The following is a 19705-nucleotide window of genomic DNA, read 5'->3' as shown; positions in this document are numbered from 1 at the left end:
GTGAAGTAGCCTGCAACCCTGAAAAGTTAAGGTTTTAAATTAAAAAATAAAGTAAAGTTTATTAGCTACAAGTAAGGCTTACATTAACACGGCAATGAAGTTGCTGTGAAATTCCCCCAGTCGCCACACTACGCCGCCTGTTCAGGTCAATGCACCTAACCAGCACTTCTTTCAGAATGTGTGAGGAAACAGGAGCACCCAGAGGAAATCCACGCAGACACAGGGAGAACGTGCAGACTGCATGCAGACAGTGACCCAAGTCAGGAATTGAACCCGGGTCCCTGGCACTGTGAAGCAGCAGTGCTAACCACTGTGCTACCGTGTCGCCTACTAATAAGAAATTATTTTTCTTTTGTGCGATTCTTCAGGCCCCACAAAAGTAATCTGGACGAATGCTGTCCCAGGCTTGGCCCCATTTGTGACTGTGATCCTCTCCAGACTTGACTCGGTGGCAAGCTGGTCTCCAGCTCACTCGAATCGGCAGACTGCATTGGCACACCCCAGTCAGGGTAGGGAGCTCATCGATTCTATTTAAATGAGATCCAGAACAGATGAGCTGCCAGTGCACCCTGCTGGCCATCTGTTTCAGAGTTAAAATCTTCCCATGTGAGTGAAATTTCACTGCTCAGGCATTGGTGAGTGTGGTTAATTCATTCCTGTCAAATCTTTATCTTTATGTCTCACCTACAATCCCTCCACCCAAACATACCCACACACATTGTGATTGTGTAGGTAGGTATGATTGAGTGGATAGGATCTGGAATGCACTTCCTGACAGTGTGGTGAATGCAGAGTCAATTGAGGTATTCAACAAGAATCACATTATTATCTGAGAAAGAGAATGTGCAAGGCTACAGGGAGAAGGTATGGAAGTGGCAGTTGGTGCATTACTCCTTCCCTGGGGGGAGGGCAGGGGGGGTGGAATGTGACGTCTCTCCCCTTCAAGGAGCCAGTACCAACACACCTGGCCAATTGGCCTTCACCTGTGCTGTAAGAATTCTATGGTTCTATGGAAAGAATTCTACGTCTCCCTGCTGGTGTACTTGAAGGTGTGGAACACATAACTAAACGTGGGTGGCCAGCCCACTGCAATCCTGCCCACCTCTGATGTGTCCTCCATATAACACAGGGTTGGGGGGTGAGGGGTGGGTGGGGGGAGGGGGAGGGTGGAGAGCAGGGGGTGTGCGGGGATAAGCTATCAGGCAGCCAGCCCACACTTAGGAATATTGAGGCTTTTAATTGGATAATTAACTTCCAGATAAGAGTCCCATTCTGCCTCCATCACAGTTTTTCAGCAGGGGAGACAGAAAGAAGGCAGCCAGACTTCTCACAATATGGGCTCCTGTCTGGAAGGAAGGGGGGCAGAGCGGGGTTACCTCCTTTGGGTAATCTCCTGTGCTAATTAGGGGACCCCCCCAAAGTGCATGCTTTCTTAGTGCTCCCCAGTCCCCACGCCCATCTCCTCCTCCATCTCACACCCATCCCCCAGCTTTAAAGCTTGACAAACCTTGCTGGGGCCTTCAAACCTTGACTGCCCAAAATGCCCGGACTTACTCTTCAAGTCTGGGAGACATCCTTCCTGGGGACTGCTTATAATCCCAGAAGTAGCCACTACTGTCTTCTGGCAATCAGATCAGATTGGCTGGCAACTCAACTTTCTGTCCCTGAGGAACACAAGTCCAACTCTGATGTAATTAAGGTTGGGGAAGCCCAATTTAAAGTCAGCGAGTTATTGATAGATGTTTACCATGGTGGAGTTGGGGAGGAGGTGTAATCTCACCCCCATAAAATCCACCCCCATGAGTCTATGATGAGTTTGATATAGAGTGGATCACCATTTTTCTAGTCCCACAACCAACTGTCTCAACATTTGATATGATCCCTGAAACAGTGGAAATGCCACCCTACCAATATATTCCACAACTTCTGTCAAGCATTGGAATCGATACATAATTAACACAATTTCAAAATTGAACAAGTGATGCACATACATAGTTTGACATTGTGATGTTAGTGTACCTTTCAGGAATATTTTTCTTTGAATGATGTTCTCTGCAGTTGTAAGCAGACATATGCAGTTTTGTTCTCAATGTTGCCGGGCTGTCTGCTAAAAGTCCTTTTATTGCTACTTCAATGGCTTAAATGGGATTTTGTTTATTTGTACTCTGGGATCTTTGATGACCTTGCGTTGTGACCTTGCAATTTCGTTATTGAAGGATGCATACCCTGGGATTTTTTCTGATTGTGTAGTAACAAGGTCACAAAGTCACATGTTAAAACAAGAGGAGAAATCAAAGAGTAAAGATAAGAAAGTTGAAGTTCAATTATCAGAAACAATTTTTGATCAGATGATTGGAAAAGAACAAGGAGAGGTGGAGGATAAGGTGAATAGTTCTCGTTCAGGACAGTTAGCAGAGTTACAACAGAAAGACATAGTAGTAAAACAGTTGTATTAGAGAGCATACATGGAAGAGGAATCTGAGTGTCTATTGGAATGTTATTAACTTAACAATGATATCTTAATGAAGAAATTGAGACTTTTACATATTCATGTGGATGAAAAATGGGCAGACGTTCATCAAGTGGTATTGCCGGTAGGGTATAGAAAGGAGGTGTTGCGAGTAGCACATTAGGTACCAATAGGAAGTCATTGACAATAAGGAAAACTCAAACTAAAATACAAAAACATTTTTATTAGCCTGGACTGCATAAAGATGTGGTTAAATTTTGCCGGTCATGTCACACATGTCAAGTAATAGGGAAACTTCAAGTGGTGATTAAACTAGCACTCTTAATACCCATTCCAGCATTTGAGGAACCTTTTAAATGGGTCTTAATTGATTGTGTAGGACCCTCCCTAAAACAAAAAGTGGGAATCAGTATCTTTTGACTATAATAGATATGTCTACTAGGTTTCCAGAGACCATCCCATTGCATAATATCACAGCTAAAAGGATTGTAGAGGAGTTACTTAAATTCTTTACTAGATATGGACTACCGACAGAAATACAATCAGATCAAGGATCAAATTTTACATCAAAGTTGTTCAAGAAGGTTATGGATAGCTTCGGAACAAAACAATTCAAATCAACTGCTTACCATCCAGAATCGCTGGGAGCGATAGAACAGCGGCATCATACTTTAAAGACAATGTTGAAGGCTTATTGTCAAGATTATCCAGAGGATTGGGATATTCCATTTGTACGCTTTTGCAATTAGGGATGCACCTAATGAGTCAACCAAATTCAGTCCATTTGAATTGATTTTTGTTCATGAGATCAGAGGATCACTTAAATTGATTAAGGAGAAATTAGTGAATCAGCCTTCCGAAACTACATTATTGGACTATGTGTCAAATTTTAGGGAAAGGTTGAATAGAACAGGTGAATTGGCTAGACAACATTTGAAAGATGCACAGCATGTGATGAAACAGGAAGTGGATAAGAAATCAAAACTTCGTAGTTTGGCTAGTGGGGATAAAATCTTACCTGCTACCTGTGGTAGGTGAACCTTTAAACACAAGGTTTAGTGGGCCTTGTCAAATTGAAAGGAAGGTGAGTGAGGTGAATTATTTGATAATCACCTGATAGAAGGAAACTCAGAGTGTGATATACGAATATGCTGAGAAGGTATTTTGATAGGGAAGGAGAGCAGAAGGAGAATCTTTCAGTGGTTATAAGTCAGAGTGAAGAATTGAATCCAGGTGACTCTAAATTTGACATTCCTCAGATTAAACTGGATAACAAGGAAATTGTTAAAAATTGGGATAAATTTTAGTGTTGCCTTCCAGAGGAAAATCGAAGTGACCTGAAAGAGTTATTAATATCACATGGGCAAATGTGTAGGAATACATTGGGAAGTACTAAGATAATTGGGAGTGAGATAGTTTAGAAAGTGCTGTTTCAATTAAACAACATCCTTGCAAACATGACCATTTCAAGTTGGCACAGGTTCAGATGGAAAAGCTAATGTTTACTCGGGCAGCAGCCGAAAGTCTCGATCAATCACACAAAACTGGTGGAGGAGGAGAACCAGTTGCTGGAAAATAATGATGCGACTGAAGAAAGTGAGCAGGCGTGGAGACAGATACAAGTCAAGTTGACTGTTTTGGAACATGTTCCTGAGTTGTTCAAATTGTCTGAATATAAATTGCAGGACTATCAAAGGCAGCTCATCATCCATGCAATGAGAGATGTGGATGAATCAACAGTCATGTATAATCTCAAAAAGGAGAGGAGATCGCAGAGTAGAAGTATTGTACTAATGTGGATCAAAGGAAAGGACAACAACGTGAAATCAGACTTTGCTGAAATGGTACCATAATGAATGATTCTGTACAGTCTGCAGAGATGTGGATATTAATGAAACAGTACTGGTGTTTGAATAAATTAAAGTGGTTTTTGCAGCAGTGTAACTGCCAAAGTGATCTTTGGAACCATGGTTGAAATGGGTTCTGACAACAAGAAAAACAATGGCTGTGTTTTTTGCCAAAGGGTGTGTAGAAATTGATGGTGCGGATAAAGAGCAAACAAAGAAGTCAAATTGCATGGCAGAAGAGGAGCTAAGGCCAATTAACAAGAAAGGGGGCAGAGACAAAATGACCTTTCTGAATGGCCCTAACTAATGTGTTATTCTGTTAATCCTTCCTAGTTCTCTGAGGACATTAGCAGAGCTAATTTATCATTGTAACAACAGAGGTGAGTTTGAATTTGGAATCAATGCAGGATTAAGAACTGAAGGAGAAGTTGGGAGATGAAGCAGTTTGTCACGAATGTGATAAAAGAAGGAGTGTTTGATAGTGGAAGACAAGGACTGGAATGGACCATATTACTGTTATGTTTGAATGTTTTGATTTTGTGAAATGTATGTGTATTTATTGCAGAGTACTAGTAGTGTGAAACTGAAACGATTTGAAAAATGAAACCATCTTTGAATGTTGATGGGGAGGTGTGACATTAGTGTACCTTTAAGAAATGTTTTTTTAAATCATGTTCTCTGCAGTTGTAAGCAGACTTTTTCAGCTTTTTTTCTCATTGTTGCCAGGCCGTCTGTTAGAAGTCCTTTTATTACTACTTCAATGGCTTAAATAGGATTTTGTTTATTTTTATTCTGGGATCTTTTATGACCTTGCATTGTGAGGGGAAGACTGATTGACAAGTCAAAGTCAGGTGATTCCTCCCCAGGAAAAAATCTACAGATTCATTTTCAGTTTTAGCTTAGAAGAAGGTGGACATCAGATCAAAAGCAGTATTTCTCTCTCTCTCTCCCTGGTACTATAGAGTCTGCTGCTGACTGGAAGCAAGATTCCTGGTCTCCCTGGAGTGAAAAATCTTCTGTTGGTTGTTAGCTTGCCTTAGAGTCTCTCTCCCTGTTTTTTTGGGAAGCTGTTCTGACTTCAAGCTGTTCTGGGTGTATATCCAGAGGGCTGCTAGAAATTGCAAGGCTGAGAAGTCAGGGTTTCAATTCTCCAACCAAAGAACTCAGTTCTAGCATCACGTGAGCATTTGTAATTGCGGTGTTAAACCTATGTCAACTGTTTTCTGTATGGTTTTTGTTTGATTGGAACATTTCCTATATTCATTAAGGTTTATACAATATCATGGCTGTTTTTTTTATTTGTAATTGGTAAAAGGTATTGCTAATTTTCTTTCTATACCTGTTAACTGTATACTTAAATAAACTTTGTTTGATAAAAGCTCCTTAGTGGGTCATTTGAATCTTACCTGAAGTGAAACATCTCATGCTCACCCTAGCCAAATTCAAAGTGCAAAGCTTATGATCCAGGCGGACTTCATAAAACACTTTGGAGTTTCTGACCTGAATTATAACAACATATATTATGTATAATCCTCTTACCATTTGTGAGTTAAGCAAAGGGAACATTAAGAATTTTTATAGTTGTCTACCCACCAAAATGTCTTAATGGCAGCTTGATGCTTTAGACCGCAAGAAATTCTTGTTGTGCTTGGGTTTAGAAATTTCTGATTCTGTTAGTCAGATGAAGATGCATCATCTTCATCCTGTGTGTAACTAATGATACTCATTAAAATCAGAACAACAGTTCTCACAGAGGACTAATGTACTATCCAACAAAGCCATTTATTCTCTCTCCCTTGAGCAATCTTCTAGTAGTTATATAAATGTGTGAATTATGTTTCATCCCAGTGCTGAAAGGTAGATGTCTTTATCTTTTAAAAATATCTTTGAAAATGGCAAAGGGCAAACTTCACAACAAATCAGATAGGACAAAATCCCTGCCTGAAGCTTCTCTGAAAGAGCTTCAGACATCAGCCATATCGAATAACTTCAGAATGATTTTAAGTTTGCAAATACTGCAGTATCTTCTGTTTCAAATCACTGATACTGGGGTCATTTACATCAAAGAGTGAGTTTACCCCATTGGAAAACTTTAGTATTGGTGGTGGGAGTGACAATCCATTATTAAAGCCAGAAGGGAAAATGACTCACCATGGCTCGGAATCTCATCCATCCTAGCTGCTTCGTGATTTAATATACAGCAGACAATAATTATGCTTTTGACTTAAAAGTGTCTGATCTAAGCTTAACCCCTCCTTTAAAACAAACATCCTTGTGATGGACATCCAACCCTGAGAGATCAAAGTGTCCATCCTCTTTACATACAGCACAGTAAATTAACTCAGAACATATGGCGTATTACTACATTTAGCAAAAGATGACTGACCACAAGGCAAGTAGGGATCATTTATGTTACTTTCTGATTTTGATACCCAGTTTCATGACTCAAATTTCCAAAAAATATGGTTCTTATTCAATAAACAAGATTCTGAGAATTGGATCAATTCCTAACTTAACAGAGAATTGGAGAACTATGGGGTTAGGAATAATGGCAAAAATATGGAATATTATCTGTTTAGGATCTGGAAATAGATTCTGGGTGAATGAAAGAACTTGGTTAAATAAGTATTCTTTTCACCTCTACCTTTTTAAATAATTAACTGCAACTCTCGGAAGCTACAAAAGGGAATGAAAGCACTCAGTGTGTGGAACATATTGCCCTCCCTCTGTTGAGTTTGGTGGTGAAGGGCATTTAATCAGGAGGCTCCAAAATGATGGTAGGAGGATGAGGGTCGGGTATGAATGGATATAGGTCAAGGGTGATGGTTGGATGCTCCACAATGATTGGGGAAGGAGTTGGTTGATGTTGTGAGGGTCAAGCAAGATGGGAGTATACTCAACTGTGACAGAAGAGGGTGGAGGTGGATGTGCTCCAGTTGCTGGGTCACAGTATTAGTGTCCATTGGCATAGTTGCTGAGAACCTGTTATCTTGATGGAGATCATGATGTGGAGATCTTGATGGAGATCAGACTCTTGTGGGAAAAAGCCACTATGAGATAAATGGTGCTCTGGTGTGACCCAGGGAAGGGTCATACATTCTCAATGGTCAACTGCAGCTCTTCTAGAAATGAAGGCCATGCACAGAGATGCTCATATCTTTGCCTGCTTCCTTCAAACAGTTCATTTAGTGAACTACCCTCGGCCTCACCTACTGGAGGCTCAGGTCACCAGCAGCGGGGAAGATAAGCACCCACTGTATGTGTAACAAAACAAAATGCTCTGTCTCCTTTACACTTTCACCCCATGCAGCCCACTTTAAAAACCACTCACCAGGGCAGCAAAGCAGTCAAGGCATTATGAACCCGAATAATGATCTTTAATACTAGTAGTTCTTGTGTTTGTACTTGTGTTTTTCTTTACTTCAATATTCTGGAGATTTTCAGACTTGTGCAAGAAATGGCAATTATGAGGCAGATGGGGAAAATTGTTCCTCTGGTATGCATACTGCCTTTTCCCCGACACAAGGCTTTACTGCATTTTTGGCTGATGATTAGTCCCGCAGCTGCAACAAGAATGATGAGTGCCATTGCAATGTTAATATTTGACACTGATCTGCAATTTTTGCTTTAGTTAGATAAAGAAGCATGTTTGACTATGGAGCTCGCCAGGATGTGTCCAGTAAAGCTGTTTGAAAAATTCCAGTCTAACTGCAAAACGATCCAGCCTGTCTCGCTTGTGAATATTCTTCTAAAAAGGTACACCCAATCTGCCTATCCACAGCGCAGCATGCAACTTAGCACCAAGTTGTAGGGTTTCCCTCCTCCATACTATGTATTATCTTCAGCAAAGTGTGGCAGATGCTGGAAGTATAGCTTTAAAAACATGACAAAGGTGGTAGCCACAGTCAGGAGGCCTGGCATAACATGCCAAAAAATCTTTTAAAAATATATATTAAAGTTAAGTGCAGAGTAAATTCTGTTGATAAATGATCCAGGCTAAATGCAAGTGCCATTCAGGCCAAAGTAAGCTTGTGCCTACAACATAACGCACCACATCAGATACTTTCCAAAGCTGTAGCAGGGTGACAAGATATGGATTGCAGACTGCGAGAGACAAAGTCCTCAAATGGAACAAAGACCAACCCTGGTCCTACCAAATCACAGCTGAAGACACATTTAGACAGAACAGGAGGGGTCTCCCTCGTCAGGCTGCTCCCATCACGCAGTAGAGATCATTTGAGGAAGATATCTAAATGCCAGTCCTACCTCCAAGTCAATAGCAAGAATCAGAACAGACAGAGTCTACCGTTCCTCCGACAGAATGATGAATGAGATATGGAAGGACAATCAGGCCTCCAGAGTATCTGTACTTGTTAATTCAAGCACTTGAAAGGGGGTCCTGGGGTACTGATAATGTTGCAGTTCTGGTAATATAGTAATAGCAATAATGTGATAACTACAATACAAATGCATGAAACTGATTACAATGTAAGGCATGAAATAAATGAGTGTAACTCCATATATGGTAAACAAAGACTTGGGAGGTGGTGGAGCATAATGGTCTGGCGCATGCAGTGTTAATATGGGAATGAGTACAGTATCGCCCACCTGGTTATATAAGACACATGACCTAGAACTAGGGTCAGCAGACAGGTAAAGACCTAGAAATGGAGTTGCTCCTTGTTTTAACTTACTGTAAACTAGAAAGACCTATTTATGAGACATAGGCCAGAATCTTCCGGCCAGTCATGCTAGCGGGTTCCTCAGGCTGAGCGTCAAATTCTCCATCCTCGCTTGCAGCGGCAGCAGGACGTGAACGACTGGAAAATTCCAGCCAACATTCCGTAACCAACATCATCCCAATTTTGCACTAGTTGGTAGTTTGTGGTCGGTAGAACATTGACTTTATTTGAGTGCTATATAGCAATCATCTCTGTTGAATGAAAATTGGATTCCTCATGATACAATATTTATATTTAATAATGTCAGTCTGTAGTGTCAAAATCACAGTTTAATTCACCAGATGGCAAATAATGATGCAGCCCGGACACAGCAGCTTGTTATTCTGTGTTAATAATAGTTGTTGAGACCAGTTTAGGTCACTGTGCCTTGTTACTTTTACCAGTAATTTCTATGGAACAGGTTGTACGAAGGCCTCAGGCAGTGCATGGCTGCTGTTCCTTGATGAGAATAAATCATCCAAATTAGTGTGAAGATAAACAAGAAAACAGCTGGGGAATGTAGACAGGAAACAACTCTGTCATGGCTAAACAAAAGCTCTTCTCAGTGTCTTCACTGTCAGGCGTTGCTGCAGTACCAAAAACCCGTGAAGCATCAGCATCAAGGACCTTTCTGTTTTCAATGTGATCCTAACAAATGCACAGCTTTGAAGTGTTTAAAATTTTAAAAAGGTCTTTAAACAGTGCAGTGCATCCAACGCAAATTCGAAAGGAATCTTACCCACAATTTCACAAACTTAACCCATGCATCATTTTCTTTAAATTTAATTTCAAGTTGCCACAATATAATTTCCAGGTCAGGAAAACTTTGGAAGTGCAGCCATGTATGACAAAGGTAAACACAAAATAAATGTTCCTGTTATGTATAAGGGCTAGTGTATCTCACATTTCTAATCTCACACATTTGTTGTTATACTTTAAGTACACCCAGTAGGCGAAATCTTGAGTCCCCGTTCGCTGTCTGCGAGGTTGCTAGCGGGGGCTCAAGATCTGGAAGTCGCAGTTCTCGACAGCAAAAACACGACTTTGGATCTTTCCTGGCCATCGCCGGTGACGTCATCAGGTTCACACACATAGTGGGTGTGAACCTGCTTTGCATGCATTTGCATGAATTTAAATATCATTAACCCCCGCCCCCTCCCACTGTATCTTACCCCCTGCCATATCTTCAAACCGCACCAAAGTGACGTCCCATCGGCACAGTTCACAACAGATTCATACAGAAGTGACCCTGTCATGGGGGTCTCCCCAGGGCTGTGAGGCTAAGTATAGACCCCGAGGGAAAGGGACATGGCCAGGCAATGCCCTGACAATGCCCCCTGGAACTGCCCCTTGGCACAGGTTGGCACTGATGTTGGCACTGCCAGAGGTCCCACTCCCCTTTACGATGGCCTGAAACATGCTGCCTTGATATTTTTTTGGCAGAGTCATTAGATCTGGAGAGAAAACCAACTGGTTTTCTCACTGGAAACAGCAATCAGCCATGCCAACTTGGCAGTGCCGACCTGTGCCAAAGGGCAGGCCCCAGTGGTAGCCTCATGGTGGGAATTCATGCAGCTGTGGTTGTGGGGGGGAGAGGCCAATGATTGCGGGGGCAGGGGTAACGAATATGGAGAAGGCATGCTAGAATCTGAGAGATTTTGAGTATCCAGTTACAGGAGTTGACATGCATGAGGGTTGGAAAGAACAGTGACAGCAGCTTTTCTCACACACAAAATGTTCAATGGACCATTTTCAGGCAGCCTAATAGAAATCAACTACTGTGCTGAGCAGTGGAAAGATCCGGGGGATCGATTTCTGTCAAAGGACTCAACTTTCTGACTGACATGGCCCCCAGTCTGACATTGTCTAAATCTTAAAATTCTCATCTTTGCTTTGAAGTGTCTCCATGGTCTTGCTCTTCCCTACCTCTGTAATCTGCTCCAAACATCTAAGCCTTTGAGGTCTCTGTGCTCCTCTGATTCTGCATCCCGCTCATGTCCTATTTTAATCACTCCATCATTGGTGGCCCATAGCTTCCACTCATTTAAGATTTTCCTGAAGAGCCTCCTCTTTGACCAAGCTTTTAGTCATCCATCCTGATATCTCCTCCTATGGGTGCCTGCCAAAAGTCATTAAATGTTTATTGACAATTCTCTTGTCAAATCACGGAGTATGGTTCACTATGTTAATGATGTTATATAAATGCAAGTTGTTGTGGTAGCAACTATCACCTTCTAAACTCTCTCTGGGTGAGATTTCACTCGAATTCATTTTATTGACTATTGTCTATTTATCATCTAAATTTTGTCTTCCCTGCAAATGGAAGCATGTTTTTCTCCGCTAGTCCAGAGCTATTCTCAGCTCCTTTTTATTTTTCCAGCGAACTTATTTCATATTCTTAACAGTGTCCATTAAAGGCTCTTCCCGGAATGTGTTATCAGAACATCAGCAATGCCACAGACAAAAGCCATAAACCAGCAGCAATGCAGTCAGCATTTGACACTGGCCTGGTTTGAGCAGGAATAATGACAGCAAAATTGTCAGTTTGCCATTGTTATCCCACTGAAGCTGACAGCAACTTCTGGAGTCTGCACATGCACAGTTAAAACACAGAAATCTAGAACTGCAGGCAGTGTTTCTGTGATTCCCCAGAGAGTGCATTGTTCAGGTCCCTCCAGACTGAAATCAATTGGAAATCCATGAACCGTTGAGAACTCCCACTCTCATACTCTTAGTCTCACTGTAACACCTTGTTGAATGAGGTGAAACTGTGTTATAAAGGTGTTCAAAGTTCAAAATTACTGCTGAACAGACTCATTGACCCAATTATTTTAGATTTATTGAATGTCAATTTCTGGATTATTCTGGGGGGGGGCGTCCTGCAGCCAGAGGTCAGCAACAAGCACAATTGCTTTGCTGCTGACTACAAAATCCAGGCCAGGATTTGTTTTCATGTCCAACAGTATGAGTAGCAGGTTATTTTTAAATATTTCATGATGTCTGGTAGTCCTTGAGTTATTCAAGTTATTACAAGACGAAAAGCTATTCTTTATGCATTTCATTCATTAATAGACTTCTAAAAAAGGAAAGTGTGTGAAACATAGAAATGGCTGACGTGGAAGCAACATTTTCTTCTGAATATGGACCAATCTGTCTCTGCCCAACAGCACTCAGAAAGATGATCAATTTCACACTTCACTGAAGGAAACTTTCATACACATTCAGCAGTCTCAAGAGTTTCATGGCACCATTCTGCAGAAATGCTTTGGTTTCCAGAACACACTGTAATGACTCCTGCTTAAAACTGTGGGACTGAGGGGGTTCAGTATGTAATGCAGCCCAAGATATGGGCAAAATCTATTTTCGGACTACAAATCATAAGTTATTTTCTTGTCATTTCCTAGCTTTTTCTTCAATAGCTGTGGGAACAATTCGCTTGAGCATCAAGAAGAAGAAGGCAAGAACTTTTTAGCTGGCAACCCAGTTATGAGATCTAAATTCACCTCTTAAATCACAATAAACGTCATTCAATAGAAAATATGCATATGGTGATGCTGTATTTTATATAAAAAGTCATCTATATTGAAATTATGCTTCATAGAGATTAATATCAGATGTTATATTGCTGTAATAAATTCCTGCAACTACAGTTTTACTCAAGGCATTAAACGAGGTACCTTTAGCTGTTTGTTTCGCATTTCTGTCAGGCCATAAGAGATCACTATTTAGAACTGTGAACTGTGGTGTATTTTTGCACTATTTATTTCCTTCGTACTCCACAAAACAGCTGAAAAATCTGATAAACAGTGAAGTGGGAGTCAGCAGAAGACACTAACATGAAATACTCATGAAAGCATTAGTGGAATTTTGTGAAGCCATCTTGTAAGACTGTGAGCATTAACACTATGAGCACCGAGGGAAAGATTTTCTCTGTGTGCAATGCATAAGAAAATCATTTTAAATAATGCATGAAAAAAACTTCTCCCACTCCGTATGCTGTATAGCTTTTATATAGCTGCAGTTCCAATCAAATTTCATAAATGATTTCCCAACAAATTTCTAAACTGAACATGCATTTAATATATTGTATTTTCCCCCTTCTTTCAACTAACAATCGGGTTTTTGGCTTCCAGCCAGAGAAACCCAATTTGAATCCCAGTCATGTCCGGCTTTCTTTCTCATTAGACAAGCCCCTTCTTACACAGATAAACCACAAGCTGTATTCAATCTCACGATGAGTATGTATGTGTATGTTCTCGGTTGGCAAAGAGAGACAAAGGACCTGGCAAATAGTATGGTGTTTCCCAGGGACCAAGATTCTGGGCTTGACCAAGCTGATAATAAGCTTCTATTAGATATACTGCTGTGACAGATCATAAAAAGATTAGTGCTAATGCTTCAGTTACAATCATGGGGGAGGGGTGGTGTTTAATTTTTCTGAATGTTACAAGTTAAGGGATTTGCTGTGTATATTCGCAAAACGTAAGTGTTGGTCACTTCCGCAAGCATCTTGGGCTAAAGTTGATTTGCTCCAGTTTTTGGGCCCAGTGTTCACGATTTGCGACCTGTCCACACTAATTTCCTTTGACATAGGCAGCACATAGGTTTTGTGCTACCTCTTTCTCTACTTGATAACCATGCGGAACTGAGTATCTGCTGTGCTGCTGGCTGACTGGTTGCACAGTCAAGTGGAGGCTAGTGCCTCTTAAAGGCAGCCTCTCCGTCCTAAAGTCCACCTGCACCAACCAAACAAAAGGCTGGCATTAATTTATTTGGAGATACATATCAGGCACGAGACAGCATGGAAGGAAGGGCTCTCCCACATATTCTGACACAATTTTGGAGACATCAATAACATAGGTGGAGTCTAGGAGAAAGGCCATATTTCCTTGGTGGAGTTGTGGGAAAAGTCAGGAGACCCTTACACAGCAGCTTCCATGGGGAATAGAAGAATGTGGCTACGGCGGGGCGGGGTATTAATTCTCAGAATCTGTTTGGAAGTATGTGGCAGCAGCGTCGTAAGAGGTTTAAGGACCTCATGTAGGTGATCAGAGTCTGTGAAAACATTCTCAAAAGCATTTCAGACTTACCACTGACCTCTCAAACTTCTCAGTGTACCACATCCCCCAATCCTATCACTCACCCAGCAGCACTCACTAACATGCAGGATTCATTCTTAACATTCATCCATTCCACCTCACACATACACACCTTCCAATCATTACAGCTTTTGTCTACTCTACATATCTCCAGCTATTCAGGTATGGCAGACACATCTCTCAAACACAGTGCAACAGAAACACTGACAGTCTGCCCTTCTTCCTGCAGAAGGAAGTGTTCAGAAACACCCAGGGAACTTGGGGAACATGGAGGTCCCTGCACAATTGAACCCCTGAGCCTGCTTGAGGAGATGGTGCTTCGAATCAGTGGGAAAACAGCAGTAGAACCTATGACATTAAGCACCTCCAAGATCATGCAAGGTGCCCTTCTCAATTCCCTCCTCACTCATCCTGAGATATGGCATCAAGTGAAAGCTCGTGGAGGACACAGCAGGCTATCATAGGCTTGGAGACCGCCTCTGGGTTGTACTCCAGTATTCCGCCAAGTGATCCAGACAACCAAACCGCAGTTTCAGGAGGCCGCTAGCAAACTCCACAATGTTGCATGTGGCTTTTACTGAAGGCCCGGAATGTTGGAATGGTGTAAGGAAGTCATAAGCCATGAACAGCCTCCTTCTAGAAGGGCTGAAAATGGTGACTACTGCAGGAAAAATGCCGGATGACTGTTAAATCACATTCCTAATTGCAAATTTATTGAATGGAAGATCTTGAAATTTCAGCACCTCTCAGGACTTTCTATACACTGGCTCAAAAAACTCTCCTGAATGCACTTTAAGAATTCCCCACCGCCTTTAAACCTTTCAAACTTTGTCCACCCCAATTAATACTGATGGACTGTGAAATCCCCAACTATTATCACCCTTTTCCCCCTCTGCACAGGATTCCCACTTTGCTCCAAATTCACAAATATACTTACTCAGGTGATTTCTCTCCCAATTGCTCTTGTGTCCACTTACTGACTTCCTGGGTGAGAAAATTATGAAGTTCCTTTGTCTGGCATATTTCGCCTTGGTCCCGGATTAAGCAATGGATGCCATACGGGAAACATTCACAATGTCTGAAGTTCTCGTCAGGAAGGAGCTGGAGGCAGAAAGGTTGAGTATAATTATGACTTTTGTTGCCCTGGTGTAAGCTTCCACGTCGTGTTTCGGGAGGTGGCACATCTCAGTGACCACTTCCGTGCCTCCCCAGTACTACAGCATTAAATTTTTCTCCCCTTCTATTTATCTATTCTTCTACTCTCCAATATTTAAATGTACAATAAACCTGTAGAGGATATCAATACAAAACCCTTTTGATATGAAACGGATACAAGTGTGTCTTGCACATGCCTGGACATCTGCCTCTACAATCTTTTCAAATGCAGACTGAGAAGACTTGACAAAATTCAGATATAAACTGATAACAAGTAATGATCAGACTCATTAAGTTCAACAAGTGTTATATTGGTATATTAGAACCTTTTGCTGGAATTTTACCGGCACGCCCGCCGTGGAATCAGGGCAGGCGAGGCTCATAGACTGGCATTCTCCATTGGCCTCGGGCAGGATCTGATAAGCCTCGGGCGGGTAAAGCAGTAAAATTCCAGCAACAGAGTCTTAGAGTTTTGCAGGACAGAAAGAGGCCCTTTGGTCCATCGTGTCTGCTCCACCCATCAAATACCTATCCAATCTAATCACATTTTCCAGCACTTTGCCCATAGCCTTGTATGCTATGATCTTTCAAGTGCTCACCTAAATGCTTCTTAAATGTTGTGCGGGTTCCTGCCTCTACCACTCTTTCAGGCCGTGAGCTCCAGATTTCCACCACTCTCTGAGTGAAAAGGTTTTTCTTCAAATCCCTCTAAATCTCCTGCCCATTACCCTAAATCTATGCTCCCTGTTTATTGATCCCTCTACTGAGGGGAAAAGTTTCTTCCTATCCATGTCCCTCATAATTTTATGAACAAGGATCAGGTCCCCCCTCAGCTTTCTCTGCTCTAAGGAAAACAACCCTAGCCTAACCAGCCTCTCTTCATAGCTGAACGCTTCAACCCAGGGAACATCCTGGTGAATTTCCTCTGCACTCTCTCCAGTGCAATCACATCCTTCCTGTAGTGCAGTGACCAGAACTGCACACATACTCTAGCTGAGGCATAATGAGTGTTTTTTGCAGTTCCATCATAACCTCCCTGCTCTGATATTCGATGCCTTGGCTAATAAAGGCAAGTATCCCATATGCATTTTTAACCGAGACGGCTCAACAAAGTTGGCAGACGTTGGTGATTGAAGCCCGCTAGCCTAATTCGATTGAAATTACAGGAGCTCCTTCACATCGGCAAGAAGCAATTCACCAATTCTTCAGGTCAACAAGAGGTCTGTCTTAGAATTGTTGGTTTTGGGTGGCTGCGCATGCTTTTTTTAAAAACGATTTGGTCAGCTTTTACTAGTTCCCCAGTTAGGTATGAATGTTGTTCTATATTCATACATCTATTCTGTACTTTTTTTTCCCTGGAGCCCTATAATTTTATGAAAGAAAATTGATATCTTTAGCTGAAGTGATTATTTGGAGTGTTGCTGTATAATTTGAATTCCAGGAAAAACCCTCTCCAGAACATTTCTTCAGCCTTACCAATGGGCCACCTAACAATGTCTGTGCTGTGGGAGGCAGAGGATCTGCTGCTGCAACGTGAGTTATTGTGGATAATACTTTCATGTTAACTTCAAACAAACTTTCCATTAAATACAGTTGGTGTTTGTTTTTTTTTAAAGATTGAATTGAAGCACTTTTTTTCTCCTGCCAATTTTGTCTGGCAGGCTTCCTAACCACCCTAGAGGTATCAACATATTATTGCCGTATGACTGTTTAGGTGCCAACTGCACTCCCTCTGCTACGTTTCCAAGATGGCCATTCTTCACATGTCGGATGTAACAGTGAATATTAGCAGTCGACCATTTAACATGACTGTTATCCAGCCTCACCAAATATCCACATATGAATCTCTGGCAAAGTGTTGATAGTTAGAATCCAAGAATAGGATCCCTGTGTGGTTTGCCATTACAACCAAAGGATCTGAGGTAAATTGGTTGGACTCACCATATTAACACAATGGCTTCAAGGGCAGGGCAGAGGCCATGTACTCTGTGAGAAATGACTCACCCACTTGCCTCCCAATGCCCTTAAAGCCTCTCCACAATTTACAAGGCACAAGGTAAAACTGTAATGGACTAGTCACCACTTTATTGGATGGGTACAACCACAATGATATTCAAAAAGCTCAACACCATTGAGAACAAAACAATCCCCTTGATTGCCATCTTTGTCACTGAACTCTATGTCGAACCTCATCCATCGCGGATGCATTGTGGCTGCAGAATGTAGTAGCTTAAAGTTACAATACAGTTGCTCAGTAAACTTCCTTCAACAGCACCACCCAGTCACTTAACCCTTAAAGAGAAGGACAAGAGCAACAATGTTTCTTCCCAATAGACATGTCTGTATCCCTTTGTCTAATCCCTGAGATTGTTAAATGTTCCCACCATTAAGACTTGAAAGGAAAGACATGAGGTCCTTTGCCCAAGCAAGTGAATAGGCTCTGATTAGCCAGAGGAGCTGCAGGCCAGAGTGGTTGGTCGTGTCTCTTCAGAGATAACGAGGTGCAAGTTTCTTCAATACTGCCACGGTAGTTTCTTTTGTTTAGGGTCACAGACAGACACAGCTCATTATCCAGTTCTTAAAATTTTAAAAAAATTACCCATGAGGCTATCTATATATATCTTATAAAGATACAGAGTGTGAGGTCTTTGCCACTGACACCTACCTAATATTATTTTAGATGCATCATCAAAGGATTACAATAATTCAAGGAGAGGCCTCCACTTTGTCAACTAGGGGAACAATAAATGCAGTTCTCCATTGTTGCCTTGTTGCCCATTACAATCTGCACATTAAAAAATCATCTACCTATTCTAATAGTAAACCTATCTTCAATGAATGGGATTGACTGTTCTAAACCAGGGAAGCAGTCGGACATGACTCAGCCAGGGATTCAATGATAATCCAGAGGTCTGTTCACAAAAACATGTAACCTGGAGGAGGTTTTGGAATGTCAGAATGCCTAATTGCAACATAGATGTTGAATTATCATTTTATTACCAGGTTTTGTGTTTTCAATGGGGCATGATGTACACCCATGTCTCAACACAATAATATACACTGCCAACCCAAAGATAGAACTTGGAGGAGGAGGAAGGTATTGGATTGAAATAGATTAAGGGCCTTCAAAGGCTGGACCATGGTTTAATCACACCTTGTTTATGTATTGCTAAGTGCAAGAAGGGGATAGTGTTCCTCAGCAAGAAAACAAAGAAAATTGCCAACAGAATAAAAATGTGGTTAGTGGTGGCTGAGAAGGTCAGCAGCAGGAGTATTGTGCCCCACACCAGGATCCCGGGCAGCAAGATATTTACTTCCCAACCAAGCTGGGAAAGGTGGGTACAGTTGCAGATTCATCCCAAAACTGCACAGACCCCTGACGTCAAATGGTGATCTGCATGATGCGGTCACCCTTACCGAATGCAGTGTATTCACCACATGAACACATGCCTTATACACTATTGCAGATCTGATGTTCCTGTATTGCAGGAAACACAAAGGAGAGGGAGAGAATAGGACGATGATCACCATAGATCGTGCTGAGAAAGATGCCATGGAGATGAGTGATGGATCAGAGATGGTGAGACTGATTCACTTCCCATGCAGGACTTTGTCATGTTAACATGGCTTCAGTAACAAATGTAATCTCATCATTTTAATATAGCCTGAAGCATCATTTTGATATTGCTAAGACTTATTCACATCTATTTCAGCTCTCGCCCAGAGCCTTCACATACACAATAACAATCTGTGGACTTTCCAATGACAGTTCTACAGAGGACTAGTTCCTTCTGGGAGTGTATCATCACAAGACATATGCTTACAAAGCACCAGTCTAGTTACACACATTTAAGTTGATCCTGTTAGAGAGTTAGGTGGGATCTCACTTTGTGATTCACAGTTCACAAGTAAGTATGAGCAAAGTGTGCTGGCAGGGGCAATAGTGGAGAGTTGCATTGAGGACACACTGCTGTCTAAGCTTTGCTCAGCTGGATAGAAGCTTATCCCAGGAAGATCAATGAAAAGGATAATAATAGAGAGACTGCAGTTAATCTGTGAGATACTGGCACAACTGGCATGTATACTGCCGAAAATAACAGAATGAATGGAGGAGTTCAGTTTAACCATTAGCAGAATAATGTTGCAGGTTATTGCAGGAATATCTCCTGCGATAGAATAACCTTCCCCATGGTATTTCAAGTGTGGGTGTAATGGCTTCAATCAGGCCATTGAGGTTGACCTATTGGAGTATGAAATCCCTGAGTAAGGATCCAATTGATGGGCCAATCAGGGAGTCTGTGCCTTGTACTTGTACTCTTGCTGGTGCCAGTACAGAGCGAGACTGCGGATAGTTGGGAACCTGTCTCGGGGGCAGGGAATTCAGATGGTGTTCGTGGAATTGGAAATGAATAG

The sequence above is a fragment of the Mustelus asterias genome, chromosome 6 (assembly GCF_964213995.1).
Source record: "Mustelus asterias chromosome 6, sMusAst1.hap1.1, whole genome shotgun sequence".
Taxonomy (NCBI): Eukaryota; Metazoa; Chordata; class Chondrichthyes; order Carcharhiniformes; family Triakidae; genus Mustelus; species Mustelus asterias.
The sequence above is the reverse complement of the archived record's forward strand: the minus strand, read 5'-3'. Positions refer to the sequence as shown.